We start from the raw sequence: 16019 nt of genomic DNA on the forward strand, positions 1-16019 counted from the left end.
TGGACACTTCTGCTTCCAGCAAGTTGCAATAATGGAACAGATGTAACCTCCCATCTGACACAGCCAAAAAACAGAAAAAATATGAAACAGTTTTCAAGATAATGGGCATGATGCAACAAAAGACAGTGATCCATGTAAGAGAACAAAGGAAGTGAGCCCTGCAACTGCCCTGCCTCACTGCCTGGGGAGAGAAGCAGGCGGTGCTACTGGGGACAGGAAGAGAGGCAGAGGCTGGCCAACAACTTCAGCTGTGGACTCAGAGCTGAGAGGTGGGAGAGACTGTAGCATAGAACACCGGAGAGGAGAGAGCACACAGGAGAGCGCTGAAGGTCTCTGAGCAGTGCACGCAAGTATGTGAGGACACCAACCGAGGCCAGGGAGAGAACCCTCAAGAGAGAATGAGAGAGACCATGGCTGGCCGGCTGGCTGGTTCTCACACAGGGCAGGGACTGGGCCCATCCCACCACCCAGAATCTAAAGCCTCTGCTTTCCAGCTTGGGTAGAACACTCACAGTCTTGCCTTCCTAATGAGGAATATTAACCATTTCCTGCACACGCTCTGGTCCTACATAGTAAATCTTGAAAGCAAGACACAAAAAATTAACTATTTTCAAGTAATTTAGCTGTTTTGCAAAGTAAAGCTCACGAATATTTGTAGAAATATTAAAATAGCCAGAAACCAACAAGGTAAAATTTACAATGTTTGACATCCAATAAGAGATTAATAGGCATGAAAAGAGTGGGAAAATATGACCCATAATGAGGAGAAAAAACAATCAAAATCAACCTAGAACAGACACAGATGTTAGAATTGGCAAAGAAGGACATTATAAGTTATAATATTTTAATAAAACACTATAATATTTTATAATATTCAATCTTTTGTTATATTGTTATATTATCAAATATACATTTAATATAATAACATTATACTTTAATGCTATATTTTTCAAATATTCCATATTTTTAAAAAGTTAACTACAGCCATGGAAAAAACATTTTTTAAAAACCCCTACATTTTAGAGATGAAAATTACAGTGCCTGCTGAGAAATATACTGATAGGATTAACAACAGATTAGTCACTGAAGAAGCAAATAGTGAATTTAAAGACATAGCAATAGAAACTGTCCAAAATGAAATACACAGAGATAAAATGACTTTAAATAGTGAAAAGAGTATTAGTAAATTATGAAACAACTTCAAGTGGCCTAATATACATGCAATTGGAGTTCCTGAAGAAGAGAGAAGTGAAAGAAAAATATTTGAAGAAATGACATGCAAAATATTCTAAAGTTGATGAAAATAATAAACCCACAGATTTAAGGAGCTCAACTCCAAGGACAAGAAACATTAAGAAACTACACCAGGACACATAATAAAATTGCTCAAAACCAGGAAACCAGAAAATTTGAAAACAGAGAAAAAAAGGCATTTCACATATACAAAAACAAAAATAAGGACAACAGATTTCTCATCAGAAACAATGCAAGAAGATAAGACAATGGAGCAACAAAAGGAAAAAATGGAAACCCAGAGATAACTTGTTATTGAGTCAGAATACTCAAAACTGTTAACATGTCAATTCTCCCCAAACTGATCCATATAGTCAACATAATCCAAATCAAAATATCAGGAAACCTTTTGTACAAATTGGCAAGCTAATCTCAAAATTCATAGGGTAATGCCAGAGCTAGAATTGCCCCCCTCGGCCACACACACACTCACACACACACATTCTTTCTCTTTCTCTCTCTCTCTCTCTCTCTCTCTTTCTGTAAAAGGATTAAGTTGGAGGACTAAGACCACTTGATTTCAAGAATGTCATTCAAAACCCACCTCATAGGCCCCATTTCCACTGTCAACACCTTGGTTCAGGCCAGGAAGTCAAGTCTCCTAGGGCTGTTAGAACAGGCTTTAAACACGGCTGTACTCTCAGTCTCTCCCCCTGACCCAAGTGCCATGGATGACCTTCCTAAAATGCCCACTGCTCTAAGTCACTTCCTTGCTAAAACTCTGCAATGGTTCCAAATGCCCACAGGTGACACCCTGGCCCTGGGTATGGTATTCAAGGTCCTCTTGAAAGAGCCTTTGACATCCTCTCTTGACTATTAGCTAGCCTGTTCACTCCTTGAGGGAGTCAACAAACAAAATAAAATTCCTCTCCCTCCCAAGCCTACCAGGCATCTTCATGCCTTTGCCTCTGTTGATCCCTCAGCCTACAAGCTTCTTTCCCATCTTCCCCACTGGAAATTCCTACCCGAAGTGCAGCTTTATTTTCACCCTCAAAAATTAGCCTTCTCAGAAAAATAATAGGCAGAATTTCAAGTCCCCTTTTGTGTACAGCCAGAGCCCTTCATACACACTTTAGAGTCAGCTTTCTGTGTATCTCCCTCCACAATACATGAAAGCTTGAAGAGTAAGGATTGTTAATCTCTCCACCCCTTTCACCAGCCCAGGACTTGGGACCTTACCAACACATTGCTGGCTGGATGAATGGATAAAGAGATAAGCAAACTATTTGTGTATGGGTAGAAATAGACGTGAATTGATAAGAAGATGAACAGATAATACATGGATGGATAGATGGAAAGATCCCAAGCACTTCAAGGGGGAGAGATTGTTTCTTAATCCAACCTGTTTTCACAGGGCCTAGAATAGGGCCTGAAATACAGCAATAAATGTCAATATATGTTGCTGAAGTAGTGAATGTATGATTGATGCTGATACCAAGTTATTGTGGGAAAAGTTTTAGACTAAGATACAGAAGACCTGATCTCTAGCTCTATTGTTTCCTCAAATTATCTACATGAACATCTTTGATTTATTCTTTCATAAACTGGATAGACTGGACTAAATTATTTCTAAAGCCTTTTCCACACACTGTTGTGTTCCTTGCTTTGAAGCTGCCCAAATCTAAGATAAGACTATGAGATGGGAGGAGGGGAGGGCCACATTTGAGCAAATGTGTGTTTATTTACAACTTGTCCTAATGCAGAGCTGATCCCAGATCTCTGCCAGCAATGGGGGAGATGAGTTAACACACTCCAGATGAGATTCTGTTCAAACTGTCTGGCTGAAAGCCTTGTGGTGGAAATGAAAGACAGGCTGATAGTAGAGCCTGAGGGGTAATTAAGAGTGAAACATGAACCTCTGTGAGGCTGTACCCACTCCGACTTGAAAGGAAGGAAGGAAGGGCCAGGTTACACAAAGCTTCCCAGGGCCCTTGGCTACTGGCCAAATGCACCCTTTATCCAGAAGAATGGTTGTTTGTTCACAGAGCACGTGGTCTGTCCTGCCAGTGGAGCACCTGGACTCCTAGAGTGCTCTGGAGTAATAATTGTACTGAGAACACATCTATCATTAGTCACAGACCCATATGTGTCAGGCACTCTCTATATATCACCTTATCATGTCTCCCAACCCAGAAAGGCAGGAATGATGCTCTTCCCTTCATGAAGGAAAAAAAAGATAGCAAGAGGCCAATTAAGGATTCGAACCCAGGGGACTTTGGCTGCCTGTCTGTGGATAGGTGCCCTGGTACTTGTCAGGTAACGGTCCAGAGACTTAAGACTTCATGCCACACCAAACTTCAGTGACATTCCCTTGCAATGTGCTTTTAACCCTATGGTGCTGGACCATTGCTCCCACTTTGTAGATGGGGATGCTGAGACTCAGACTGACAGATGAAGTGACCCAGCCATAGTCACACAGCTAATAAATGGTGGAGCTGGGATTCCATCCCCAGAAACTGGAATCCCAGGCCAGGACTCTTAACTGGTAGAGTATTCTGTTCCCACTTGTTAGCTGGAGTGGACACTTGAGGATTTTGCCTAGACATCCATTCTACCTACCTCCTGTAGACAGCACCTGAATTTTCTTGGGGTTTCACACCCACACCCCACCAGCCACCACCTCAGTCCATGTGATTTGAGAATTGATATGCCCTGCCCTCTCCCTACCTCAAGCGGGGTGAACAGATGACCTCCCTGGCCACAGTGAATGCATGTGACCAAAGATGTCCAATGAGACTCAATCCCATGGAACTAGAGAAAACTGTTAAGAAAAAGGCACCCTTTTTCTACCGGGATTTCTGAGCTGGTAAGAGGGAAGCCAGGGGCTGCTGGGGGCCACCTATGACACCAAAAAGATAGCCTGCCAGAGAGGGAAGCCAACAGAGAGAAAAGCGGGGACAAGAAATGGAGAGAGACAATTTCCTAAGGATATATTTTTAGACTCTGGATCCTGCCACACCTGAATATACCCAGGTATGTGAGTCAGTGAATTCCCTTTCTATTTAAATAGTCAGAGTCAAGGTCTCTTATATATACCTGGGAGGTTCCGAGTCAATACAGCCCTTTCATCACAATGAATTGTCATCACTTGTGTCTTTGGCTGTTGACCCATTAGACCCAGGTCACTTGAGTCAAAGCCACCACTGTCTCAGTGTCTGACTCCAACCATGTCTGATGAATATTTGTTGAATGAATAAAATCCAACTTGACCCAATGATCCTTTGCAAAGTTGGAGACATACTGAACCCAAGAAGCCTGAATACTCTGGCCCAGCCCACTCTTCTCTCCTTCACCTTCACCCACCTTTCATGGTGTAATTCAAAAGCTGTCTTCTCTGAAACTAGCCCATAGCCCTATCCCACTCCAAAAGGGCTCTCACCCACATCAGTAACTCTGTGGTGGACTGTTTCTGCCTTGTACAGTAATTAGCACCCATGCCTAACCTCTTCTACCAGACTGAGAAGTCTTGAGGACAGGGTCTGAAATGAAGTCATTTATGTATCAAGCCAGCACCTGACACCCTCCAGAGCTCAGAACATATCTTCTGAATCCAAGGTCTCATATCATTCAATAAACATTCATCAACCCCTAGTATATGTCAGACACTGAGAATACAGAGGTGAATACAGCCTGAGGGTTAAAAACAATGGTGATAATAAGAGCTAACATTTACTGAGTAATTACTTTGTGCTGGGCAAAGATCTAAGCACTTGACATGCATTAACTCACTTAACCTTCAGTGCAAACTAGTGAGGTAGCTGCTCTCATTATCCCCCATTTTATCCCTAAAAGAGGAAACTAAGACTCAAATGTCAAAGAATTTGCCCAAGGTCACAGACATGGTAAGTGGTAGAGCCAGTATTTGAACCCAGGCAATCTGGTTCCAAATTCATGCTATTAACTGGGCCACTGTGCTTGAGATCATGAGCACTTAATAGGCTGTTTTGTCATAACAGCCTTCTCCTTCCTAATATCTATCTACCCCACTTCTGGAAAGAGCCAAGCTCAGAGGAGGATTGATCATGCCCACTATTGCTGGATTTTCAAGTGAGACATGCTGGCTTGCATTTTCTAACAGCGCCATTCTTTGGCCTTATGTATCCTACTGTAACCTCTCCAAGCCTCCATTTCTTTAGGATTAATAATACATCATGGGCAGTAATTAGGATTAAAAGAGCAATACATGAAAATCACTTAGCACAAGGCCTCACTGCTATGATGCAATCAGTAAAAGAAGGTTGCTGTCATTGGTACCTTTTATTATTCTTCTGGAATAAAGCAAGTCATCAAAGTACAGGGCTTGGCACAAGGTATACCATCCAATATTATAAATTTGCTCCCAGTTTTTTTCCTTTCCTCTCCATATTCTATGACCTTCAAAGAGCAACTGCACTTCTCTGAAATGATTCAACCAGCACTGTTTACCAGGCCCCTAGAAAGCCTTGCTCCCAGCCAGCCTTCAAAATGTATTAAGAATTTGGAATTCCCTTTATTTCTCCACCCACAGGATCAAAGGGTGCAGGCAAGCGGGGGAGTAATGCAAGATGGAACAGGCCCTGTGTTTTGAACGGGCAAAAGAGCAACTGTGGTTCATCCTAGGCTCTGTCGAGCTGCAGGGTGCAGGCCCCCATGTTCCACTCTGCCTGTGCCCTTGAGAAGTAAACACAGCTGCCAGAAAGCGGGACGCTTCGACCATGGCTAATCCCAGGCCACAAGACAAGCAGGAACTCAGAGGTGCCCTGTGATGCAAAATGTTTTCCAAAAACGTCAGCAAATACACAGAGCAAGGAGGGAGGGCACAGCGCAATGCAAATACAGTCAGGCTTCCGAATAGGAATAAAGGCTTCAATGCACAGATCGGGGCCAGCCTTTGCCTGTGCTGCCTTCCTTGTGCAGCCTTGGTTCTACTGCCCTCCAGTGGCAAGAAAGGGACCAGCAGGCAGATTTTAACAAAATTCCAAGTGCTCGAAGGTTAAACTGTGTGCCAGTGAGGGAGGATCAGGGGCTTGGAACCTCAGAGAAACCAGAAACCCTCCTCTCCATCCCTCAGCCACTGGCCTCGTTCGGCCTCTCCTTCACCTTACCCTTGCACTTCTGCAACAGCCTCCTCACTAGTATTAATAAAAATAATAAACAGCCCACTGAATGCTGACTGCAGGCACTGTGCTAAGTGCTTACACACATTGTCTCATTGAACTCTTACAATATCCTTTGGGAGTGGTAGTATCCCATTTACACATGAGGAAATGGGGCCTCACACAGGTTAGCATACTCAGCCAAGGCCATATGGCTGCTATTGTGGATTATCTGAAGTTCAAACTCAGCAGCACCCTAGGCCAGGCCCCAGGACCTGACTGCTCACCAGCAGCACAAGGAATCTGTCAGAACTTCCAATTCTCATACTCACAACCCCACTGTAGGAACTAAAACTCCGAGTGTGGGGTCTAGCAACATGCCTTAACAGGCCCTCCAGAGCACTCAGAGGAGCCCTAGCTTGAAAAGCTCTGCCTAAATTCTCCCTGAATTATCAAGACTCCACACCTGCTCCAGGTGGTGTTCCTAAAACACAACTCTTAGCTGCTTGAAGTCCTTAAAACCCCACTGACAAGCCTTAGGTCTAACTCCTTGGAACAGCAGTAAGTCTCCTTCAAGCTGGCCCAAATCTCTCTTGCCCCACTCCTGTCACCCCTCCCTTAAATCCGGGGAAGCAGCAGGTAGAAAGGAAGACAACTTAACTGATTGAGCACCTCAGTTGTGTGCAGACTCTCTTCTAGTATTGAGTATATAGAATGATACTTACTCCTTGCCTGTGGGAAAATCAAACTGCCTGGAATAGGGAAGCTGAAGCTACAAGAAGTGATGAGACATGCTGTAGAGAAAACTTCCATCCAATGGCCAGGATCCTCACCTGACTCTAACCTTCTAGATTATATAATTGGCCTACTGTGTAGGCTAATGATTCCACACCCATTGGCAATGAGCCACTATTGTCTGTGTTGCTATATATAGTTCCACCCAGCACTCTGCCCAAGGCAGAGACAGACTACAGATTTACTGGATGCAGATGTGATTCTAGCACTTAACCTGCCACCATGAGAATAAAGCTTGATATAAAGCCTTTTACCTGCAATGTTCCAGTGTCATTATTTGGTCTCACTGAACCTAGAGTGAACTTTCCCAGAGCTGAAATCCCCCCTCTGGTGAGACACATACCTATGTTCATACAGCCAGCAAACAGCAAGGCCAAGGTAAGAACCCAGGACTATCTGACACTGTAGCAAAAGCAGCTTCCAAGCCAAGTGGAGCTAAACTGGTTAGGAAGCTAGGTCTGGGGCACCACACTGCAGGCTCTCGAGTCTGAATGGGTAGAGGCTTCCTATACAGGTTCCACTCTATCTAATGGAGCCACCAGGCCAAGGTCCACTGATTCTACCCAAAGAGCTTTCATGGGCTAATCAGTCTTGACCTCCTTCTCTGTAGCCCTAATAATAGTGAGTCAGGAGCTTGGAGAGGCCAAAGTCCTGAGAGTCTCTCCCAGGGCAGAAAAGGGTTAGATCATGACAGGCAAGGCAGAAGGGTCCAAAAGCTTAGGTGGGTACTCTCTCCTCTACACAAGGACTATGAAAAAAGGAAAGCCCATTCAACCACTGCTCAGGCTCTTTGTCAACCACACAGAGCAGGATGGTTTGTGCTCCCATGCTTTTGCCTAGACTGGCCCCTCTGCCCCAAACCTCCTCCAAGGGCTACCTGGCTGATTATTACAGGTCCCACCACTACAGGACCAAGTCAAATGCCTCCTTCAGGAAGCCTTCTTCCCCCACACTCCCAGCCACTCCTGTGCCGTTTCTAAGACACCACCTATCTTTCTGCAGATCAAAGAAAGCCAGGCTCAGGGAGCAGTTCTCAACCAAGCTGTATGTTAGAATCCCCTGCGGAGTTTGGTTGGGGTGGTGCCTGAAAATCAGGTGGTTCTAGTGTACAGCCTTGGACAAGAAAAATTGACCTACTGAAAAGGACCTGGGCTTTGAAGCCACCACAGAAGTTTAGATTCTGCTCCTCTACAAAAGAGCGGCATCAACTGAGAAGGGAAACGAATCTCTCTAAGCCTGTTTCATATATTATGAGTTTGGGGGAATACTACCAACTGACTGGGTCACTGTGCAAATCAAATAAGGACCTCAAATTTCTTAGCTTCCCTGCTTCTTTTCCTCCTCGGCTCTCCCCACAGGCCCCACCCTTCACAAGAGCAAGTATCAACAGCCTGATTGGCATTCTACCCAAACTGTTAACTACTTTCCCATGCAGTCGTTTATGTAATAGCTATTTATTGCACACCTGCTTGATAATACCAGGCACTGTGCTAGAGACTTGGGGTACAGCAATGAACATGTTAGAAAAGGTCCCAAGATGCTGGTAGTGTAGATGGGGAGAAGGTCACAAAACAAGCAGACGAGTAACTTCTGATAGTTAAAAGCACTCTGAATGAACTCACAAGTGAGAATTCGGGTGAATCAAACCTACATTAAAGAAGAGATAAATTGGGACCTAAACCCTGAAGGGAACACAGCCTGGGCAGATTGGATCTGGAGAAAGTTCAAAGGGAAGGCACTGCAGTGTTTTCAGTAAGGGAGAGACATGATCTCCCTTCTTTATGAAACACTATCACAACGAATTGTCACCATCCACACCAGGTTGTGGGCACCAGGGCAGAGACTCGCTGATCTTCACATCTGTAGCCTCAGCACCCAGCCCAGGCCTGGACAGGATAGATGTTGAGCGACTTGAATGAAACTTCTTGTCCTTCATATGTTACTTCCCTTTGGCTCCCCAAGCCAAACATTACTTCTTCTCTGATTTCTGTCCATCAGCATCATGGCCACTTTGCCCCAGAGCTCCAGATGAATCCCAGGGTTGATGGTTAGCAATCTCCTAAGATTCCCCAGTCTTTATATCTGTGTGGTTGGTAAGCTACATCAAGACTGGGCTGAACCTAACCAGTTGGGATTTGGGGCCCACATGCAGCACAAAACAATTGGGAGAACACAGGCCTCAAACTAATGCAGTGACCTGGTGACCCTGGGTCAGTTCCCTAATCTCCCTGAACCTTGGTTTTCACCTGTAAAATGGGTCCAAGGTATAATAGTCTTGACTTTTCCCTCTCTTGTGCAATACCCTGCACTCAGAGAAGGCTCTAACACTTGGTCCATCCAACAAAGATTCTTTTCTACAGAAAGAGTGAGAGGTCTTCCTCTCTACTATGTGCTGAATAAAGCACTTGAGCTGCCACTCTTGAGATGCAGCCCATCATAAGCATTCAATGAATAATCATTAGGCCTGATCATCTTCAACCTGAAGTCCAGCATGGTTTTTCATCTCAGGGAAGAAATTTTTCTCCAGGTTGACTTTAATCCACACTCTAGGTATAGCTGATGACTGAGTAAAAATTGCCCTGTGCCCTGCCTAGAACCATTTTGGTCCTCAAGGACATCCTGAGACATTTTGACAGATTCCTTTGTATCTGTGCCTTTGCCTGACCTGTATTCTAGTAGCCTTACCAAGGTAAAAGGGAAACTTGAACTTAGCAACCCATCCTTGACAAATCCATGGTGGCCCAGGGATCCCTGATGGCACTCCAGCCAGGGCAGGTTACACCCAGGGACTGCTGACACTGTTGGCCAGGTGGGCATGTTTTCACACTCTGCCTGCTTCTCCAAAGGGGTGAAAGACTGAGATCCTGGATGCATTGAAGCTCAACAGCTTGTGCCTCCATGGTAGAAACAATTTCAAACATGTGAACTGCTAGTAAATTTGCAATTATTGGCTGAGTATTTCTCAATTTAGTGTCCCTGAACATTAACAAAGGGCTTTAACTCTATAAATGAGTAATTTAAAGTGTTAGATATTCATCTTCTCCAAATCCCATCCCGTCCCCATCTCCCCCGAAATTGCACAAAATGTAATGAGCTTAGGAGACAGTGAAAGCCTCATAAATTAAGAAGGTTTATATTGCCCAGTGATAAGATACTAACAGCCACATAACAATAACAGCTATTTATTCAACATCCACAGTGTGCCAGGCATTTGATATGTCAACTCACATAACCCTCATAAACTGTACTGTTATTTTGGTCATTATAAAGATAAGCAAACCACAGCTCAGGGAAGTGATTTGGCCAAATTCTCCCAGAACAAGGATTTGAACCCAGGTCCCACTCTGCCCCACTCGCCAGGAAACACTACCAGCCTATCAAGACTGACATTATCCCAAGCCCAACACCCTCTCTCCCTTTCCTCTCCAAACCCACCTCATATTTCACCTGACCATCTTCTTCGAGTCCTCGGACACTGCTGCCATCTCAGCTTTGCTCCAAGCTGCGGCAGCCCTTCTCACACGACCTCTGCCTTGTATTCACACCTCTACATTCAAGACCTGCACTGAGCCCACCTCCTTTACACACACACTTCTTTCCCAGCAACCTCAGCCACCAAGAGCTTTACCCTCCTCCGACTCCTATTTCCCTCGCTGGTGTACACCGTTTTGACTTGCACTTCACTTGTTCATATCTATCACGGGCCCAAACAGATAGCAATAGGAAGCAGATCAAGTGCTTCTCTCTGAATCTGCCACCATGCCCTGGAGTGGATAGGTCTCCTCCCTGCATAGCATCTACTCCTGGAGGAGGCTCACTCAGCTCTGGCACTTAGAGCCCAGAAAGCTGAAGGACTGATGACATGTCTCCGTGGCCACCCACTGTGATCTCATTGGGAGCTGCTCCTCCTCCAAGGGAAGGGATGTATAAGCATCTCCCATGTGCCAGGTGCCATGCTAGACACTTTACAAGTACTTCCTGTCACTTAATTCTCCTAACCACCCAGGCAGAAGAGGACTAATCATCACACTTTATGGTTGAGGAGAGGGGACTGCTGGAGCTAGGGTTCAAGCCCAGGTCTGCTCAAGGAGGAAGTCAGCATTATTGCCACTGCACCAGTGTCTGAGGGAGAAAAGGCAGCAATACTTTACCTACAAATAAGGATTTCAGAGTGTGCAAGACACTTCTATATATATACAATCTCCACTACCCTTGTGAATGGTAGGAGTAGTTGTGAAACTACTCCTTTTAATTCTATGGGCTTTTTTCCTTCCAAAGGCAGGTATTTCAGGGTTCCTTCTGTGACTAAAATCCATAGGGAGTAAAAAAAACTTTGAATCAGGATATGCCCTACTCCTTGTCATTCTAAACTGAGCCCACCCACAGCTCACACCCAACCAGCTCATGATACACACACTGCTCTGGGCCTCCCAGAACTAGCCTCTTCCTGATTCCTCTTCTGGTACTCAACATTTCAGTCTCCTGCTGTGTAGAACTTAGCCTGCTTTTGACTCAGCCTGCTCCTTGGGCTTGCCTTTGGCCAGGACTCTCTGCTCTAGCCTCCCAATCCACTCTGCCAGGACCCCCATGCACAGAACAATCCTCAAGGCACACACAATACACCTCACATGAGCTTAATGCATAGCAAGCTTCATCCTTCCCTGGATCTCATGCCACAGAGAAACCAGGGTCTCAAAAGAAGAGGTACTATAATCTTAACTATGGATTTCGTAGCCTGATTTGTAATTCCAGTCAACACAGCAATGGGTCATTGGCACAGCAAATCCCAGACTTTCTCTGCAAACTAAATTCTAGCTCAGAGCTCATCTCACCACCCAGTTCTGACTTGCTGTTGTTTGGAGTATTAACTATATGACATGTCTGAACTGACTGAATAATCAGTGGCCAGACATGATTCTGAATGGCATGCTTGCCACTCTGAAGTTGAAAACTCACTCAAACTACAGGGATTTCAGGTTGGAGACAAACTATGTCATTTCTCTAGGAGGTACCCAACTTCTGGGCCTCCCCAGGACTCTAAAGCCAAGGCACAGAGACATTGTCAGCAAGACCTTGACATCAGCAAAGGACCCACAAGCTGGAGCTCTTTCCTCAGGGATGTTTTCCTGTTGTTACAAGTGTCCCGCTAGTTAAAAGGAACAAAGCTCTTCTTATGTGGTAAGCTGTGTGAATCACAACCTTACACAAACCCAGAGAAAAAAAATCGGCACGGATGGATAAGGAAGGAACCAACCAAACATGAAGATTTAGACCAAACCCTGAGCATTGGGTGAAGGTGCTAAGCCAGATGTAGAGAAACAAAGCAGCAACTACAGGAATGACAGGTAATTGCAAAAACAAGAATCAATGTGCCAATGTTTACTCCCAGTGACATGAACAATGAAATTCTGACCTAATGAGGTAACAAATTTGTTTACAAATAAAAAGACCATTCTTCCAGGAAGGTAGGAAGCAGAGGCTACTGTGGGGGCTAGAGAAAACACTACTGAGTCTCAAGATCAGGCTCACTAACCTGGGCTGAGTCAACTTCTCAGAGTCAAGGTTTACTCATCTCTAAAATAGGAATAGCAAATGGAAATAAAATAGCCATTGCACTAGAAGGCACATAGCCTTTAAGCAAACCTAGATCTGAATACTTCACTTAATGAGTAACACTGAGTTAAACTCCGCAGAGATAGTAAAATGGTGATGATATCCAACCTCAAAAGCTGTTGCAAAATGAAGAGCTCATTAAAGTCCCAGACTCTACGGGAATACCCAATAACTAAAAGTGTCTATTAAGACATGACTGTTTATAATACTACCCAACATGGTACTGACCACCTTGCATGCTTTATCTTGTCTTGCTTTTACTTGATTTGCCTGCGTTTCAGGATTTTTATGCAATTGTGAATGGAATTGTTTTCCTGATTTCTCTTTCTGCTAGTCCGTTAGTGTATAGGAAAGCAACAGATTTCGGTGTATTAATTTTGTATCCTGCAACTTTGCTGAATTCAGATATTAGTTCTAGTAGTTTTGGAGTGGAGTCTTAAGGGTTTTTTATGTACAATATCATGTCATCTGCAAATAGTGACAGCTGGACCTCTTTACCAATCTGGATGCCTTGTATTTCTTTGTTTTGTCTGATTGCCATAGCTAGGACCTCCAGTACTATGTTGAATAACAGTGGGGAGAGTGGGCATCCCTGTCTTGTTCCCAATCTTAGAGGAAAAGCTTTCACCTTCTTGCTGTTAAGTATGATGTTGGCTGTGGGTTTGTCATTTATGGCCTTTATTATGTTGAGGTACCTGCCCTCTATCCCCATTTTGTTGAGAGTTATTATCATGAATGGATGTTGAATTTTGTTAAATGCTTTTTTGGCATCTATGGAGATGATCATGTGGTTTTTGTACTTTTTGTTGTGGTGGATGATGTTGATGGATTTTCGAATGTTGTACCATCCTTGCATCCCTGAGATGAATCCCACTTGGTCATGGTGTATGATCCTCTTGATGTATTTTTGAATTCTGTTTACTAATAAATATATATATATATATATATATATTTTGGTATCATTAATCTACAATTACATGAAGGACATTATGTTTACTAGGCTCCCCCCTTCACCAAGTCCCCCCCACAATCCCCTTCACAGTCACTGTCCATCAACTTAAGATGATGTAAAATCACTACTTGTCTTCTCGTGTTGCACAGCCCTCCCTGTGCCCCACCCCCCAAACTATACATGCTAATCGTAATGCCCCCTTTCTTTTTCCCCACCTTTATCCCTCCCTTCCCACCCATCCTCCCCAGTCCCTTTCCCTTTGGTAACTGTTAGTTCATTCTTGGGTTCTGTTAGTCTGCTGCTGTTTTGTTCCTTCAGTTTTCCTTTTTTCTTACACTCCACATATGAGTGAAATCATTTGGTACTTGTCTTTCTCCACCTGGCTTATTTCACTGAGCATAATACCCTCTAGCTCCATCCATGTTGTTGTAAATGGTAGGATTTGTTTTCTTCTTATGGCTGAATAATATTCCATTGTGTATATGTACCACATCTTCTTTATCCATTCATCTACTGATGGACATTTAGGTTGCTTCCATATCTTGGCTATTGTAAATAGTGCAGCGATAAACATAGGGGTGCATCTGTCTTTTTCAAACTGGGATGCTGCATTCTTAGGGTAAACTCCTAGAAGTGGAATTCCTGGGTCAAATGGTATTCCTATTTTGAGCATTTTGAGGAACCTCCATACTGCTTTCCACAATGGTTGAACTAATTTACATTCCCACCAGCAGTGTAGGAGGGTTCCCCTTTCTCCACAACCTCACCAACATTTGTTGTTGTTTGTCTTTTGGATGGTAGCCATCCTTACTGGTGTGAGATGATATCTCATTGTGGTTTTAATTTGCATTTCTCTGATGACAAGCGATGTGGAGCATCTTTTCATGTGTCTGTTGGCCATCTGAATTTCTTCTTTAGAGAACTGTCTATTCAGCAGCTCTGCCCATTTTTTAATTGGATTATTTGCTTTTTGTTTGCTGAGGTGTGTGAGCTCTTTATATATTTTGGATGTCAACCCTTTATTGGATCTGGCATTTATGAATATATTCTCCCATACTGTAGGATACCTTTTTGTTCTATTCATGGTGTCCTTTGCTGTACAGAAGCTTTTCAGCTTGATATAGTCCCACTTGTTCATTTTTGCCTTAGTTTCCCTTGCCCGGGGAGATATGTGCATGAAGAAGTCACTCATATTTATGTCCATGAGATTTTTGCCTGTGTTTTTTTCTAAGAGTTTTATGGTTTCATGACTTACATTCAGGTCTTTGATCCATTTGGAGTTTACTTTTGTGTATGGGGTTAGACAGTGATCCAGTTTCATTCTCTTACATGTAGCTGTCCAGTTTTGCCAGCACCATCTGTTGAAGAGACTGTCATTTCCCCATTTGTATGCCCATGGCCCCTTTATTGAATATTAGTTGACCATATATGTTTGGGTTATTGTTTGGAGTCTCTATTCTGTTCCATTGGTCTGTGGCTCAGTTCTTGTGCCAGTACCAAATTGTCTTGATTACTGTGGCTTTGTAGTAGAGCTTGAGTTTGGGGAGTGAGATCCCTCCCACTTTATACTTCCTTCTCAGGATTGCTTTAGCTATTCGTGGTCTTTGGTGTTTCCATATGAATTTTTGAACTATTTGTTCCAGTTCATTGAACAATGCTGTTGGTAATTTGATAGGGATTGCATCGAATCTGTATATTGTTTTGGGCAGGATGGCCATTTTGACAATATTAATTCTTCCTAGCCAGGAGCATGGGATGAGTTTCCATTTGTTAGTGACCTCTTTAATTTCTCTTAAGAGTGTCTTGTAGTTTTCAGGGTATAGGTCTTTCACTTCCTTGGTTAGGTTTATTCCTAGGTATTTTATTCTTTTTGATGCTATTGTGAATGGAATTGTCTTCCTGATTTCTCTTTCTATTAGTTCATTGTTAGTGTATAGGAAAGCCACAGATTTTTGTGTGTTAATTTTGTATCCTGCAACTTTGCTGAATTCCGATATTAGTTCTAGTAGTTTTGGAGTGGAGTCTTTGGGGTTTTTTATGTACAATATCATGTCATCTGCAGTTTAATTTCTTATTTACCAATCTGGATTCCTTGTATCTCTTTGTTTTGTCTAATTGCCGTGTCTAGGACCTCCAGTACTATGTTGAATAACAGTGGGGAGAGTGGGCATCCCTGTCTTGTTCCCGATCACAGAGGAAAAGCTTTCAGCTTCTTGCTGGTCAGTATGATGTTGGCTGTGGGTTTATCATATATGGCCTGTATTATGTTGAAGTACTTGCCCTCTATGCCC

Source organism: Manis javanica, chromosome 1 (assembly GCF_040802235.1).
Source record: "Manis javanica isolate MJ-LG chromosome 1, MJ_LKY, whole genome shotgun sequence".
In the NCBI taxonomy this organism is placed as follows: domain Eukaryota; kingdom Metazoa; phylum Chordata; class Mammalia; order Pholidota; family Manidae; genus Manis; species Manis javanica.